This window comes from Phyllobates terribilis, unplaced genomic scaffold (assembly GCF_046119375.1).
Source record: "Phyllobates terribilis strain yellow unplaced genomic scaffold, ASM4611937v1 Scaffold_1559__1_contigs__length_258526, whole genome shotgun sequence".
Classification (NCBI taxonomy): domain Eukaryota; kingdom Metazoa; phylum Chordata; class Amphibia; order Anura; family Dendrobatidae; genus Phyllobates; species Phyllobates terribilis.
The window spans coordinates 39568-56377 of record NW_027364319.1 but is presented as its reverse complement, the minus strand read 5'-3'; the positions used below and the strand labels follow the sequence as shown (position 1 = coordinate 56377).

The following is a 16810-nucleotide window of genomic DNA, read 5'->3' as shown; positions in this document are numbered from 1 at the left end:
CTCCACCCCTAGCTCTTTGAATTTAAAAAGTGTTTGTAGTTTGGTGTTAAGATCACTAAAACATCTTTTTTTCTCTCTAGCTTTACGTCTCCCTGCTTTTATAAAAAACATTCTGACTTTTTTTTTCAAATTTTCCCACCAGGTTACCATAGGGGCATCAGAAGGTTTTTGTCGCCGCCAGGCTTGATAGGCTTTACCAAAGTCTTGTCGAATCAGAGGGTCCTCCAGCAGGTAAGTACTTAGACGCCAGAGGCCCCTGTTGACCCTCTGTTCATCCCGGTATTCTAGGTGCACCTCCAAGCCCTTATGGTCAGAAAATATATTTGATGTTAAAACACATTTTACAGGGTTAAAATCATCTGATAGGAAAATAAAATCGATCCTGGAGGACACCCCTCTTCCGGACCACGTATAACCAGGGTCCGTCGGCAGGAGTGACCTCCACGCATCGCATAATTTAAAATCAGTTATAAAATCTTTCAATAGATGACATGACTTATCCAATTTGCGTACAGGGTCACCCCCCGCTCGTTGTTCACTAGCACAAAGACAATTAAAATCACCCCCTACGATCAGGGGAGATGACCCAGTACAGTACAATGGCAATATCCCAAATAAATTAATTCTCTCTTGCTTATCAGGGGAAGCATAAACATTCATTACACGTAGGGTAAAACCATTAAATTTAAAATGCACTAAAACCACTCTGCCTGGTACTATTTCTGTGACAGTATTTATAGCAATATTTCTCCCACGACAGAGGAAGCCCACCCCCGCTGACTTGTTGTCATTGGAGCCAGACCAGATGGAGGGCCCCAGTCTCCAATCTGTCTTGATGTCATTATAATTTAGTGCATGTTGTATCCCGCATTCCTGTAATAAACATATGTCAAAGTCAGTGGTTTCTAAGTACTTAAATAGAGCAGCCCTACGAACTGGGCTCTTTAATGACCTCACATTCAGTGAGACAAGTCTTAATGTGGGCATTCATAGGTCAGGGTGGTGGATCTTCCATGAGGACACCTGACTCAAAGCCCTGTATGCCAAATTGCTCCAGGACATCCGGGCTAGAGGACCCAAATGACTCGATATTCTGTGAGCCGGCGGTTGCCCCCTCGTAGGTCACGGTTCCCAGCCACATTCCAGGAGACGCTGGGGCTTCGACATTCCGTCTCTTTTTCGGGGCAGACTCCACTAGGTCACTGGTGCAGTCCTCCTCTTCCTCCACCTCCTCCAGGGGGAGAGACTGGTCCATCAGGATAAGATCACCAACACAGATTCCCTGATGTTCGCCACCTAGAAGCAAAGCCCCCTCATCTGGCTGGCTAATCGCCCTGGAAGATCCTGAGGCCATCGCTGCGTGGTCCCCTGTAGCCAACCGCACAGGGGCACCACCCTCCAGCCCAACAGGATCGGTATCGGGAACCATCGACACGGAGGATACCCTCCCAGAAGGAGGACCCCTCCGCTCCGGTCCATGCGAGGTCCGCCCATCGTTAAGGGACTTCGATGCAGGGGCCGCCCCAGAGGGGCCTCCGGCTCCCTGCTCCATCCCAGCCTTCTCGCCCTTCGAACCGCCCTCCGACGCCGGCCCGCCAGTGAAGACCGGCGGGCGCATCGGCTCAGCTGCAGAAGATGCAGCTTCTGCGTAAGTCCTGGTCCTGGTCCTGTTGGGGCATCCTCGGAACATGTGCCCCGCCTCACCACAAAGATTGCATTTCCTCCCAGCGGGACAGTCCTTCATTAAATGTCCGTAACAGCTGCAATTATTGCAGCGGTCTACTTTCCTGCCCGTGCAGGACGTTTGGGTATGACCCATTTGTCCACAGTTCCTGCAACATACCGGCATTCCAGGGTAAAATAAGTAGCCTCTGCTCTTACCGATCACAAATGTTGAGGGAGGGTGTAGCATTCCTCCCACTCCGCTTGGGTCCCTCTTTAGACGGGCCATGTACCTCCTCTTGCCGCACCAGAAGCCTACCGCGTTCTTCACAGTGCCCAGGTATCTCAGATCATCACAATAACGGATAAGGTAGGTCGAGATGTCTGCAGCCTCCACAAAGGGGTTCGGGAAATGCACCACGATAGGGATCTCGTCATAGGCATACAAGAGACAAAAGGTTAGTCCATCCAATTCATCTAAGTAGTTTTTCTCATTTACCTTTTGTACGAGTTGGTGACAGCATCCCTGGCTCTTGAAGGTGATGGTGTAAGTCCCCTTGTACTCATTGTCCTGGAAGCAGAATATGTCTTCCCGCCGAAACTCCAGAACTCCAAGCAGAATCCTATGGCAGATGTAGTCCAAGTTCTTCTCCGTCCTCGATCCTGCTCCAACTTCAATCCTCACGGTGTTCCGCATCCGGGCATCACCCGATGAATATGTGAGCGTTGCCGGCATCCTTCACTCAGGAACGTACCGACTCTTCTCTCTGAAAGGCGCAAGCCTTCATGGGATCCCTTCCCGTTGCTCCCGGACTAATCCTTCCTCCCAATAGCAGCAGGGGGGTTAAGTCCCTCCGAAGAGGAACGATCCCCCCAGGCCGAGAGAAAGGGTACCAAGAGCACCTCACAGGCAAGACCACACAGGTAAACCTGATAGATCGTGCCAAAAGGCCGAGAAGCGATAACCAGAATTGGTTTCAAACTACGGAGCCACCCAAGGATCCTGAAAAGTCCATTTGTGGAGATGAGCTCCTGGACTCCCGTTAAGAAGACATGTTGTCAACCTCTAGATCCCTTACATGCCTGCACTTTTCGGCTTGCTGCTGCTGCAATCCACGCGTTTTAGATCTGCATAACTCCACCTCTTTAAACACAGCACCTTCACCCCCTGCTGTTCCCACCCGCCTCAACACCGTTGGAAGGGAGGAGAACCAATTAAGGCGGGGGGTGGGGTGGAACGAGCAGCTGTCTACCCTTAGCAGGAGGGCTCCTGATTACATACCTCTCCTGCTGCTGCTGCTGCTGGCTGTCCAGCAGCAGACTGAAGGTGGCTGCTGCTGTGCACAGGTATATAAAGGCTCAGAGCCTATTATGACACGCGCAGCCAGCGTTCCATTGCCACATTCCATCTACTGCAGGCAGGATACATGGCTGGCTGAATGTCGCTGAGAAGCTCACAGAGACCGCCATAAGCAACAGTTTAACAGAATGCCACAGACTAATCAACCAAACTTTTTGGGTTGGGTTCTCTTTTATAGTCTGCAGGCATTAAATGAAAGAAGTCAGTGTTCCAGCAGAAGGAGACAACGTTTCAGAAAAGGCATTGTAGCAAACCAAAAAAGAAATTTTAAGCGCAGCAGAGTAACCAGCGCACATACCTGTTAGCTCAGGTGAGTTTAAAAGGCTGCTGTTGATAACAAGGGCATTTGCTAAATAGATGGTGTGTGTGCAACAATATACTGAAAGGTCAATTATATTGTGCAGCTTATCTCACCACCTGTAGTTATTTAGGTGAAAGCTCCAAAATGCTTGCCTAATATGTCTGTTTATCCAAAAGGAAGTAAAAAGGGAGAGCTAGAAAGATAGCATTGCATCACATTACATGGCAATGCAATGCACAGTTGCTGAAGTTGAACCAAAATGAGCTTGTAATCTGGCTTCTGCAACTTTGAACATGAAAAATCCAATGAGGAGAAGAAAAGCAAAGCCAAAGAGTCCATCCCAAAATCCGACAAACAAGCAAAATGAACAAAAAACATTGAATTCAATTCTTTCTGATTTTAGAAACTGCATTAAAGAAGGGGTGCACCGGTCCTGGAGATACTGCAATACCAGGTCAATGCGTGGAGTGGACAGAGCAAGCTCTTTTTCCATCTCCCTGTTCTAAAAATCCATTTAATATATGGTCCCCAGATAGGGGACGTATCAGATATTAAACTGATAAGAACAGATTTTTTTTTTTTTAAATTGAATGCGTCAGAAGACGCGACATAAATTTAAATTTCCATATTTACATGGACAACAAAAATGTCGCCTACGCCTTCATCACTCGTATTCAACATATTTTTCTTTAAGAAAATTTATAAATAAATATAACACAAACATAACAAATCTTTTCCACAAGAAAAACTCAATCTTTTAACACAATAACAAAAGAAAACAATTAAATACTCTATCCTATCTTAAACCCAGCTTTACTAGCTGAGTAGAAAAGGATGTCCCACCAATCTTCATGGAGCTTTCCACTTTCCCCATATAACTCTAATACTTGTGTTGCAATATCCATCGGAATCTTGTACATTTCGCAAAATCTCTTCGGGTAAGACTTAAAATTTTTCTCAATGCTGAATCTCATCAACTTCAATTTACCTGGCTCTAAGGACTTCCTCACTTTCTTGATCACTTCAGGCCATTCTTCTTTAGTGGTCTTGGGTGCCTCAGCACCAGACTCCTTCTTTTCACTTGTACTCTTTTCCTTCTTTTTACCTTTTCCCTTCTTTTCTTCCCTTTTATATCTTCCTGGACAATCTTTAAAACTATGATCTGTATCCCAGCATAAATTACATGATTTCTCTTCCGTACAGTCTTTGGCCAAATGTCCTTCACCTTTACATTCTCTGCAAATTATTTTCTTACAGTCTGCAGCATGATGACCTTTGTCAGAACACTTCCTACAGAGTCTTTCAACACCATCATAAAAGACTGTACCCCAGACACCTCCAATTCTGATGCTCATATCCAAAAGACATAATGAGCCTGCTTCATTTTCCTTGAAAGTTACTAAGAACTTCCATTTTCCGGACCAAAATCCATACTCATTATTTATCTTCCCTTGAATCTCTGCAGCTGCACATTGCAACAAAAGCCTGGTTCTAATATCTTCCACTTCTACTTTAGGTGACGCCATCCGCACAATCACAGTCTTAATCTTCCTAGGAAAATGGGGAGTCATAATCACCCCCTCATATTCCACTGCTTTGCTCAAAGAAAACCATGTTCTTTCCACATTCTCGCATGGACTTTTAGTTTCAAAACATACATCATATATTCCTTTCTTGGGGTAGTCCAGAATGGCGAGGACATTACTCCTCTCCACTCCCAGGGGCCCCAAAAGTACTCTCACCAGCCATCCAAGTCCTTTTTCTCTCCTGTGTTCTTCTGTGACGAAGAAACGCAGAGCGTCACGAATCCTCTCTGCTTTCGGGATTCCTCCCTGTGGACTGCCTCCTGAAGCCGACATCCCCATCTCTGGATCCATCTTCTCCACGTCAGAAGGTCACCTCCACAAAACACAAAGGAATTGCAAGGTATTGATCACTCCTCGTTGTCTGGGGACTAATCCGCCTGCCCACAGCAACAAGGGGGTGAAGTCATCTGTTACAAGGACAATCCCCCAAGGCCAACAAGACGGGTACCCCAGACACCTCAGGTCAGACCAGATGCAGCAACTGGTAGATCAATACACCTGATCTTAGCCAAAAGGCCGAGAAGCGATAACCAGAATTGGTTTCAAACTACGGAGCCACCCAAGGATCCTGAAAAGTCCATTTGTGGAGATGAGCTCCTGGACTCCCGTTAAGAAGACATGTTGTCAACCTCTAGATCCCTTACATGCCTGCACTTTTCGGCTTGCTGCTGCTGCAATCCACGCGTTTTAGATCTGCATAACTCCACCTCTTTAAACACAGCACCTTCACCCCCTGCTGTTCCCACCCGCCTCAACACCGTTGGAAGGGAGGAGAACCAATTAAGGCGGGGGGTGGGGTGGAACGAGCAGCTGTCTACCCTTAGCAGGAGGGCTCCTGATTACATACCTCTCCTGCTGCTGCTGCTGGCTGTCCAGCAGCAGACTGAAGGTGGCTGCTGCTGTGCACAGGTATATAAAGGCTCAGAGCCTATTATGACACGCGCAGCCAGCGTTCCATTGCCACATTCCATCTACTGCAGGCAGGATACCTGGCTGGCTGAATGTCGCTGAGAAGCTCACAGAGACCGCCATAAGCAACAGTTTAACAGAATGCCACAGACTAATCAACCAAACTTTTTGGGTTGGGTTCTCTTTTATAGTCTGCAGGCATTAAATGAAAGAAGTCAGTGTTCCAGCAGAAGGAGACAACGTTTCAGAAAAGGCATTGTAGCAAACCAAAAAAGAAATTTTAAGCGCAGCAGAGTAACCAGCGCACATACCTGTTAGCTCAGGTGAGTTTAAAAGGCTGCTGTTGATAACAAGGGCATTTGCTAAATAGATGGTGTGTGTGCAACAATATACTGAAAGGTCAATTATATTGTGCAGCTTATCTCACCACCTGTAGTTATTTAGGTGAAAGCTCCAAAATGCTTGCCTAATATGTCTGTTTATCCAAAAGGAAGTAAAAAGGGAGAGCTAGAAAGATAGCATTGCATCACATTACATGGCAATGCAATGCACAGTTGCTGAAGTTGAACCAAAATGAGCTTGTAATCTGGCTTCTGCAACTTTGAACATGAAAAATCCAATGAGGAGAAGAAAAGCAAAGCCAAAGAGTCCATCCCAAAATCCGACAAACAAGCAAAATGAACAAAAAACATTGAATTCAATTCTTTCTGATTTTAGAAACTGCATTAAAGAAGGGGTGCACCGGTCCTGGAGATACTGCAATACCAGGTCAATGCGTGGAGTGGACAGAGCAAGCTCTTTTTCCATCTCCCTGTTCTAAAAATCCATTTAATATATGGTCCCCAGATAGGGGACGTATCAGATATTAAACTGATAAGAACAGATACTACACTTGATCTTAGCCAAAAGGCCGAGAAGCGATAACCAGAATTGGTTTCAAACTACGGAGCCACCCAAGGATCCTGAAAAGTCCATTTGTGGAGATGAGCTCCTGGACTCCCGTTAAGAAGACATGTTGTCAACCTCTAGATCCCTTACATGCCTGCACTTTTCGGCTTGCTGCTGCTGCAATCCACGCGTTTTAGATCTGCATAACTCCACCTCTTTAAACACAGCACCTTCACCCCCTGCTGTTCCCACCCGCCTCAACACCGTTGGAAGGGAGGAGAACCAATTAAGGCGGGGGGTGGGGTGGAACGAGCAGCTGTCTACCCTTAGCAGGAGGGCTCCTGATTACATACCTCTCCTGCTGCTGCTGCTGCTGGCTGTCCAGCAGCAGACTGAAGGTGGCTGCTGCTGTGCACAGGTATATAAAGGCTCAGAGCCTATTATGACACGCGCAGCCAGCGTTCCATTGCCACATTCCATCTACTGCAGGCAGGATACCTGGCTGGCTGAATGTCGCTGAGAAGCTCACAGAGACCGCCATAAGCAACAGTTTAACAGAATGCCACAGACTAATCAACCAAACTTTTTGGGTTGGGTTCTCTTTTATAGTCTGCAGGCATTAAATGAAAGAAGTCAGTGTTCCAGCAGAAGGAGACAACGTTTCAGAAAAGGCATTGTAGCAAACCAAAAAAGAAATTTTAAGCGCAGCAGAGTAACCAGCGCACATACCTGTTAGCTCAGGTGAGTTTAAAAGGCTGCTGTTGATAACAAGGGCATTTGCTAAATAGATGGTGTGTGTGCAACAATATACTGAAAGGTCAATTATATTGTGCAGCTTATCTCACCACCTGTAGTTATTTAGGTGAAAGCTCCAAAATGCTTGCCTAATATGTCTGTTTATCCAAAAGGAAGTAAAAAGGGAGAGCTAGAAAGATAGCATTGCATCACATTACATGGCAATGCAATGCACAGTTGCTGAAGTTGAACCAAAATGAGCTTGTAATCTGGCTTCTGCAACTTTGAACATGAAAAATCCAATGAGGAGAAGAAAAGCAAAGCCAAAGAGTCCATCCCAAAATCCGACAAACAAGCAAAATGAACAAAAAACATTGAATTCAATTCTTTCTGATTTTAGAAACTGCATTAAAGAAGGGGTGCACCGGTCCTGGAGATACTGCAATACCAGGTCAATGCGTGGAGTGGACAGAGCAAGCTCTTTTTCCATCTCCCTGTTCTAAAAATCCATTTAATATATGGTCCCCAGATAGGGGACGTATCAGATATTAAACTGATAAGAACAGATACTACACTTGATCTTAGCCAAAAGGCCGAGAAGCGATAACCAGAATTGGTTTCAAACTACGGAGCCACCCAAGGATCCTGAAAAGTCCATTTGTGGAGATGAGCTCCTGGACTCCCGTTAAGAAGACATGTTGTCAACCTCTAGATCCCTTACATGCCTGCACTTTTCGGCTTGCTGCTGCTGCAATCCACGCGTTTTAGATCTGCATAACTCCACCTCTTTAAACACAGCACCTTCACCCCCTGCTGTTCCCACCCGCCTCAACACCGTTGGAAGGGAGGAGAACCAATTAAGGCGGGGGGTGGGGTGGAACGAGCAGCTGTCTACCCTTACCAGGAGGGCTCCTGATTACATACCTCTCCTGCTGCTGCTGCTGCTGGCTGTCCAGCAGCAGACTGAAGGTGGCTGCTGCTGTGCACAGGTATATAAAGGCTCAGAGCCTATTATGACACGCGCAGCCAGCATTCCATTGCCACATTCCATCTAGTGCAGGCAGGATACCTGGCTGGCTGAATGTCGCTGAGAAGCTCACAGAGACCGCCATAAGCAACAGTTTAACAGAATGCCACAGACTAATCAACCAAACTTTTTGGGTTGGGTTCTCTTTTATAGTCTGCAGGCATTAAATGAAAGAAGTCAGTGTTCCAGCAGAAGGAGACAACGTTTCAGAAAAGGCATTGTAGCAAACCAAAAAAGAAATTTTAAGCGCAGCAGAGTAACCAGCGCACATACCTGTTAGCTCAGGTGAGTTTAAAAGGCTGCTGTTGATATCAAGGGCATTTGCTAAATAGATGGTGTGTGTGCAACAATATACTGAAAGGTCAATTATATTGTGCAGCTTATCTCACCACCTGTAGTTATTTAGGTGAAAGCTCCAAAATGCTTGCCTAATATGTCTGTTTATCCAAAAGGAAGTAAAAAGGGAGAGCTAGAAAGATAGCATTGCATCACATTACATGGCAATGCAATGCACAGTTGCTGAAGTTGAACCAAAATGAGCTTGTAATCTGGCTTCTGCAACTTTGAACATGAAAAATCCAATGAGGAGAAGAAAAGCAAAGCCAAAGAGTCCATCCCAAAATCCGACAAACAAGCAAAATGAACAAAAAACATTGAATTCAATTCTTTCTGATTTTAGAAACTGCATTAAAGAAGGGGTGCACCGGTCCTGGAGATACTGCAATACCAGGTCAATGCGTGGAGTGGACAGAGCAAGCTCTTTTTCCATCTCCCTGTTCTAAAAATCCATTTAATATATGGTCCCCAGATAGGGGACGTATCAGATATTAAACTGATAAGAACAGATACTACACTTGATCTTAGCCAAAAGGCCGAGAAGCGATAACAAGAATTGGTTTCAAACTACGGAGCCACCCAAGGATCCTGAAAAGTCCATTTGTGGAGATGAGCTCCTGGACTCCCGTTAAGAAGACATGTTGTCAACCTCTAGATCCCTTACATGCCTGCACTTTTCGGCTTGCTGCTGCTGCAATCCACGCGTTTTAGATCTGCATAACTCCACCTCTTTAAACACAGCACCTTCACCCCCTGCTGTTCCCACCCGCCTCAACACCGTTGGAAGGGAGGAGAACCAATTAAGGCGGGGGGTGGGGTGGAACGAGCAGCTGTCTACCCTTAGCAGGAGGGCTCCTGATTACATACCTCTCCTGCTGCTGCTGCTGCTGGCTGTCCAGCAGCAGACTGAAGGTGGCTGCTGCTGTGCACAGGTATATAAAGGCTCAGAGCCTATTATGACACGCGCAGCCAGCGTTCCATTGCCACATTCCATCTACTGCAGGCAGGATACCTGGCTGGCTGAATGTCGCTGAGAAGCTCACAGAGACCGCCATAAGCAACAGTTTAACAGAATGCCACAGACTAATCAACCAAACTTTTTGGGTTGGGTTCTCTTTTATAGTCTGCAGGCATTAAATGAAAGAAGTCAGTGTTCCAGCAGAAGGAGACAACATTTCAGAAAAGGCATTGTAGCAAACCAAAAAAGAAATTTTAAGCGCAGCAGAGTAACCAGCGCACATACCTGTTAGCTCAGGTGAGTTTAAAAGGCTGCTGTTGATAACAAGGGCATTTGCTAAATAGATGGTGTGTGTGCAACAATATACTGAAAGGTCAATTATATTGTGCAGCTTATCTCACCACCTGTAGTTATTTAGGTGAAAGCTCCAAAATGCTTGCCTAATATGTCTGTTTATCCAAAAGGAAGTAAAAAGGGAGAGCTAGAAAGATAGCATTGCATCACATTACATGGCAATGCAATGCACAGTTGCTGAAGTTGAACCAAAATGAGCTTGTAATCTGGCTTCTGCAACTTTGAACATGAAAAATCCAATGAGGAGAAGAAAAGCAAAGCCAAAGAGTCCATCCCAAAATCCGACAAACAAGCAAAATGAACAAAAAACATTGAATTCAATTCTTTCTGATTTTAGAAACTGCATTAAAGAAGGGGTGCACCGGTCCTGGAGATACTGCAATACCAGGTCAATGCGTGGAGTGGACAGAGCAAGCTCTTTTTCCATCTCCCTGTTCTAAAAATCCATTTAATATATGGTCCCCAGATAGGGGACGTATCAGATATTAAACTGATAAGAACAGATACTACACTTGATCTTAGCCAAAAGGCCGAGAAGCGATAACCAGAATTGGTTTCAAACTACGGAGCCACCCAAGGATCCTGAAAAGTCCATTTGTGGAGATGAGCTCCTGGACTCCCGTTAAGAAGACATGTTGTCAACCTCTAGATCCCTTACATGCCTGCACTTTTCGGCTTGCTGCTGCTGCAATCCACGCGTTTTAGATCTGCATAACTCCACCTCTTTAAACACAGCACCTTCACCCCCTGCTGTTCCCACCCGCCTCAACACCGTTGGAAGGGAGGAGAACCAATTAAGGCGGGGGGTGGGGTGGAACGAGCAGCTGTCTACCCTTAGCAGGAGGGCTCCTGATTACATACCTCTCCTGCTGCTGCTGCTGCTGGCTGTCCAGCAGCAGACTGAAGGTGGCTGCTGCTGTGCACAGGTATATAAAGGCTCAGAGCCTATTATGACACGCGCAGCCAGCGTTCCATTGCCACATTCCATCTACTGCAGGCAGGATACCTGGCTGGCTGAATGTCGCTGAGAAGCTCACAGAGACCGCCATAAGCAACAGTTTAACAGAATGCCACAGACTAATCAACCAAACTTTTTGGGTTGGGTTCTCTTTTATAGTCTGCAGGCATTAAATGAAAGAAGTCAGTGTTCCAGCAGAAGGAGACAACGTTTCAGAAAAGGCATTGTAGCAAACCAAAAAAGAAATTTTAAGCGCAGCAGAGTAACCAGCGCACATACCTGTTAGCTCAGGTGAGTTTAAAAGGCTGCTGTTGATAACAAGGGCATTTGCTAAATAGATGGTGTGTGTGCAACAATATACTGAAAGGTCAATTATATTGTGCAGCTTATCTCACCACCTGTAGTTATTTAGGTGAAAGCTCCAAAATGCTTGCCTAATATGTCTGTTTATCCAAAAGGAAGTAAAAAGGGAGAGCTAGAAAGATAGCATTGCATCACATTACATGGCAATGCAATGCACAGTTGCTGAAGTTGAACCAAAATGAGCTTGTAATCTGGCTTCTGCAACTTTGAACATGAAAAATCCAATGAGGAGAAGAAAAGCAAAGCCAAAGAGTCCATCCCAAAATCCGACAAACAAGCAAAATGAACAAAAAACATTGAATTCAATTCTTTCTGATTTTAGAAACTGCATTAAAGAAGGGGTGCACCGGTCCTGGAGATACTGCAATACCAGGTCAATGCGTGGAGTGGACAGAGCAAGCTCTTTTTCCATCTCCCTGTTCTAAAAATCCATTTAATATATGGTCCCCAGATAGGGGACGCATCAGATATTAAACTGATAAGAACAGATACTACACTTGATCTTAGCCAAAAGGCCGAGAAGCGATAACCAGAATTGGTTTCAAACTACGGAGCCACCCAAGGATCCTGAAAAGTCCATTTGTGGAGATGAGCTCCTGGACTCCCGTTAAGAAGACATGTTGTCAACCTCTAGATCCCTTACATGCCTGCACTTTTCGGCTTGCTGCTGCTGCAATCCACGCGTTTTAGATCTGCATAACTCCACCTCTTTAAACACAGCACCTTCACCCCCTGCTGTTCCCACCCGCCTCAACACCGTTGGAAGGGAGGAGAACCAATTAAGGCGGGGGGTGGGGTGGAACGAGCAGCTGTCTACCCTTAGCAGGAGGGCTCCTGATTACATACCTCTCCTGCTGCTGCTGCTGCTGGCTGTACAGCAGCAGACTGAAGGTGGCTGCTGCTGTGCACAGGTATATAAAGGCTCAGAGCCTATTATGACACGCGCAGCCAGCGTTCCATTGCCACATTCCATCTACTGCAGGCAGGATACCTGGCTGGCTGAATGTCGCTGAGAAGCTCACAGAGACCGCCATAAGCAACAGTTTAACAGAATGCCACAGACTAATCAACCAAACTTTTTGGGTTGGGTTCTCTTTTATAGTCTGCAGGCATTAAGTGAAAGAAGTCAGTGTTCCAGCAGAAGGAGACAACGTTTCAGAAAAGGCATTGTAGCAAACCAAAAAAGAAATTTTAAGCGCAGCAGAGTAACCAGCGCACATACCTGTTAGCTCAGGTGAGTTTAAAAGGCTGCTGTTGATAACAAGGGCATTTGCTAAATAGATGGTGTGTGTGCAACAATATACTGAAAGGTCAATTACATTGTGCAGCTTATCTCACCACCTGTAGTTATTTAGGTGAAAGCTCCAAAATGCTTGCCTAATATGTCTGTTTATCCAAAAGGAAGTAAAAAGGGAGAGCTAGAAAGATAGCATTGCATCACATTACATGGCAATGCAATGCACAGTTGCTGAAGTTGAACCAAAATGAGCTTGTAATCTGGCTTCTGCAACTTTGAACATGAAAAATCCAATGAGGAGAAGAAAAGCAAAGCCAAAGAGTCCATCCCAAAATCCGACAAACAAGCAAAATGAACAAAAAACATTGAATTCAATTCTTTCTGATTTTAGAAACTGCATTAAAGAAGGGGTGCACCGGTCCTGGAGATACTGCAATACCAGGTCAATGCGTGGAGTGGACAGAGCAAGCTCTTTTTCCATCTCCCTGTTCTAAAAATCCATTTAATATATGGTCCCCAGATAGGGGACGTATCAGATATTAAACTGATAAGAACAGATACTACACTTGATCTTAGCCAAAAGGCCGAGAAGCGATAACCAGAATTGGTTTCAAACTACGGAGCCACCCAAGGATCCTGAAAAGTCCATTTGTGGAGATGAGCTCCTGGACTCCCGTTAAGAAGACATGTTGTCAACCTCTAGATCCCTTACATGCCTGCACTTTTCGGCTTGCTGCTGCTGCAATCCACGCGTTTTAGATCTGCATAACTCCACCTCTTTAAACACAGCACCTTCACCCCCTGCTGTTCCCACCCGCCTCAACACCGTTGGAAGGGAGGAGAACCAATTAAGGCGGGGGGTGGGGTGGAACGAGCAGCTGTCTACCCTTAGCAGGAGGGCTCCTGATTACATACCTCTCCTGCTGCTGCTGCTGCTGCTGGCTGTCCAGCAGCAGACTGAAGGTGGCTGCTGCTGTGCACAGGTATATAAAGGCTCAGAGCCTATTATGACACGCGCAGCCAGCGTTCCATTGCCACATTCCATCTACTGCAGGCAGGATACCTGGCTGGCTGAATGTCGCTGAGAAGCTCACAGAGACCGCCATAAGCAACAGTTTAACAGAATGCCACAGACTAATCAACCAAACTTTTTGGGTTGGGTTCTCTTTTATAGTCTGCAGGCATTAAATGAAAGAAGTCAGTGTTCCAGCAGAAGGAGACAACGTTTCAGAAAAGGCATTGTAGCAAACCAAAAAAGAAATTTTAAGCGCAGCAGAGTAACCAGCGCACATACCTGTTAGCTCAGGTGAGTTTAAAAGGCTGCTGTTGATAACAAGGGCATTTGCTAAATAGATGGTGTGTGTGCAACAATATACTGAAAGGTCAATTATATTGTGCAGCTTATCTCACCACCTGTAGTTATTTAGGTGAAAGCTCCAAAATGCTTGCCTAATATGTCTGTTTATCCAAAAGGAAGTAAAAAGGGAGAGCTAGAAAGATAGCATTGCATCACATTACATGGCAATGCAATGCACAGTTGCTGAAGTTGAACCAAAATGAGCTTGTAATCTGGCTTCTGCAACTTTGAACATGAAAAATCCAATGAGGAGAAGAAAAGCAAAGCCAAAGAGTCCATCCCAAAATCCGACAAACAAGCAAAATGAACAAAAAACATTGAATTCAATTCTTTCTGATTTTAGAAACTGCATTAAAGAAGGGGTGCACCGGTCCTGGAGATACTGCAATACCAGGTCAATGCGTGGAGTGGACAGAGCAAGCTCTTTTTCCATCTCCCTGTTCTAAAAATCCATTTAATATATGGTCCCCAGATAGGGGACGTATCAGATATTAAACTGATAAGAACAGATACTACACTTGATCTTAGCCAAAAGGCCGAGAAGCGATAACCAGAATTGGTTTCAAACTACGGAGCCACCCAAGGATCCTGAAAAGTCCATTTGTGGAGATGAGCTCCTGGACTCCCGTTAAGAAGACATGTTGTCAACCTCTAGATCCCTTACATGCCTGCACTTTTCGGCTTGCTGCTGCTGCAATCCACGCGTTTTAGATCTGCATAACTCCACCTCTTTAAACACAGCACCTTCACCCCCTGCTGTTCCCACCCGCCTCAACACCGTTGGAAGGGAGGAGAACCAATTAAGGCGGGGGGTGGGGTGGAACGAGCAGCTGTCTACCCTTAGCAGGAGGGCTCCTGATTACATACCTCTCCTGCTGCTGCTGCTGCTGGCTGTCCAGCAGCAGACTGAAGGTGGCTGCTGCTGTGCACAGGTATATAAAGGCTCAGAGCCTATTATGACACGCGCAGCCAGCGTTCCATTGCCATATTCCATCTACTGCAGGCAGGATACCTGGCTGGCTGAATGTCGCTGAGAAGCTCACAGAGACCGCCATAAGCAACAGTTTAACAGAATGCCACAGACTAATCAACCAAACTTTTTGGGTTGGGTTCTCTTTTATAGTCTGCAGGCATTAAATGAAAGAAGTCAGTGTTCCAGCAGAAGGAGACAACGTTTCAGAAAAGGCATTGTAGCAAACCAAAAAAGAAATTTTAAGCGCAGCAGAGTAACCAGCGCACATACCTGTTAGCTCAGGTGAGTTTAAAAGGCTGCTGTTGATAACAAGGGCATTTGCTAAATAGATGGTGTGTGTGCAACAATATACTGAAAGGTCAATTATATTGTGCAGCTTATCTCACCACCTGTAGTTATTTAGGTGAAAGCTCCAAAATGCTTGCCTAATATGTCTGTTTATCCAAAAGGAAGTAAAAAGGGAGAGCTAGAAAGATAGCATTGCATCACATTACATGGCAATGCAATGCACAGTTGCTGAAGTTGAACCAAAATGAGCTTGTAATCTGGCTTCTGCAACTTTGAACATGAAAAATCCAATGAGGAGAAGAAAAGCAAAGCCAAAGAGTCCATCCCAAAATCCGACAAACAAGCAAAATGAACAAAAAACATTGAATTCAATTCTTTCTGATTTTAGAAACTGCATTAAAGAAGGGGTGCACCGGTCCTGGAGATACTGCAATACCAGGTCAATGCGTGGAGTGGACAGAGCAAGCTCTTTTTCCATCTCCCTGTTCTAAAAATCCATTTAATATATGGTTCCCAGATAGGGGACGTATCAGATATTAAACTGATAAGAACAGATACTACACTTGATCTTAGCCAAAAGGCCGAGAAGCGATAACCAGAATTGGTTTCAAACTACGGAGCCACCCAAGGATCCTGAAAAGTCCATTTGTGGAGATGAGCTCCTGGACTCCCGTTAAGAAGACATGTTGTCAACCTCTAGATCCCTTACATGCCTGCACTTTTCGGCTTGCTGCTGCTGCAATCCACGCGTTTTAGATCTGCATAACTCCACCTCTTTAAACACAGCACCTTCACCCCCTGCTGTTCCCACCCGCCTCAACACCGTTGGAAGGGAGGAGAACCAATTAAGGCGGGGGGTGGGGTGGAACGAGCAGCTGTCTACCCTTAGCAGGAGGGCTCCTGATTACATACCTCTCCTGCTGCTGCTGCTGCTGGCTGTCCAGCAGCAGACTGAAGGTGGCTGCTGCTGTGCACAGGTATATAAAGGCTCAGAGCCTATTATGACACGCGCAGCCAGCGTTCCATTGCCACATTCCATCTACTGCAGGCAGGATACCTGGCTGGCTGAATGTCGCTGAGAAGCTCACAGAGACCGCCATAAGCAACAGTTTAACAGAATGCCACAGACTAATCAACCAAACTTTTTGGGTTGGGTTCTCTTTTATAGTCTGCAGGCATTAAATGAAAGAAGTCAGTGTTCCAGCAGAAGGAGACAACGTTTCAGAAAAGGCATTGTAGCAAACCAAAAAAGAAATTTTAAGCGCAGCAGAGTAACCAGCGCACATACCTGTTAGCTCAGGTGAGTTTAAAAGGCTGCTGTTGATAACAAGGGCATTTGCTAAATAGATGGTGTGTGTGCAACAATATACTGAAAGGTCAATTATATTGTGCAGCTTATCTCACCACCTGTAGTTATTTAGGTGAAAGCTCCAAAATGCTTGCCTAATATGTCTGTTTATCCAAAAGGATGTAAAAAGGGAGAGCTAGAAAGATAGCATTGCATCACATTACATGGCA

General features: G+C 45.6%; 8 non-coding genes and 1 pseudogene across 8 annotated transcripts; all 9 read right to left on the bottom strand.

Moving 5' to 3' along the window:
- Positions 1-3740: 3740 nt before the first annotated feature.
- On the bottom strand, positions 3741-3915 carry LOC141244424 (U2 spliceosomal RNA; annotated as a pseudogene).
- A 2634-nt stretch (positions 3916-6549) lies between these two features.
- On the bottom strand, positions 6550-6740 carry LOC141244446 (U2 spliceosomal RNA). The gene has a single exon (XR_012308366.1). It is a non-coding gene; the product is annotated as a U2 spliceosomal RNA (small nuclear RNA).
- Positions 6741-7855: 1115 nt separating this feature from the next.
- LOC141244445 (U2 spliceosomal RNA) lies at positions 7856-8046 on the bottom strand. Its single transcript, XR_012308365.1, has one exon. It is a non-coding gene; the product is annotated as a U2 spliceosomal RNA (small nuclear RNA).
- A 1115-nt stretch (positions 8047-9161) lies between these two features.
- Positions 9162-9352, bottom strand: LOC141244444 (U2 spliceosomal RNA). The gene has a single exon (XR_012308364.1). It is a non-coding gene; the product is annotated as a U2 spliceosomal RNA (small nuclear RNA).
- A 1115-nt stretch (positions 9353-10467) lies between these two features.
- LOC141244443 (U2 spliceosomal RNA) lies at positions 10468-10658 on the bottom strand. Its single transcript, XR_012308363.1, has one exon. It is a non-coding gene; the product is annotated as a U2 spliceosomal RNA (small nuclear RNA).
- A 1115-nt stretch (positions 10659-11773) lies between these two features.
- On the bottom strand, positions 11774-11964 carry LOC141244397 (U2 spliceosomal RNA). Its single transcript, XR_012308323.1, has one exon. It is a non-coding gene; the product is annotated as a U2 spliceosomal RNA (small nuclear RNA).
- Positions 11965-13079: 1115 nt separating this feature from the next.
- LOC141244441 (U2 spliceosomal RNA) lies at positions 13080-13270 on the bottom strand. The gene has a single exon (XR_012308361.1). It is a non-coding gene; the product is annotated as a U2 spliceosomal RNA (small nuclear RNA).
- A 1118-nt stretch (positions 13271-14388) lies between these two features.
- LOC141244440 (U2 spliceosomal RNA) lies at positions 14389-14579 on the bottom strand. Its single transcript, XR_012308360.1, has one exon. It is a non-coding gene; the product is annotated as a U2 spliceosomal RNA (small nuclear RNA).
- A 1115-nt stretch (positions 14580-15694) lies between these two features.
- LOC141244407 (U2 spliceosomal RNA) lies at positions 15695-15885 on the bottom strand. Its single transcript, XR_012308332.1, has one exon. It is a non-coding gene; the product is annotated as a U2 spliceosomal RNA (small nuclear RNA).
- Positions 15886-16810: the final 925 nt, after the last annotated feature.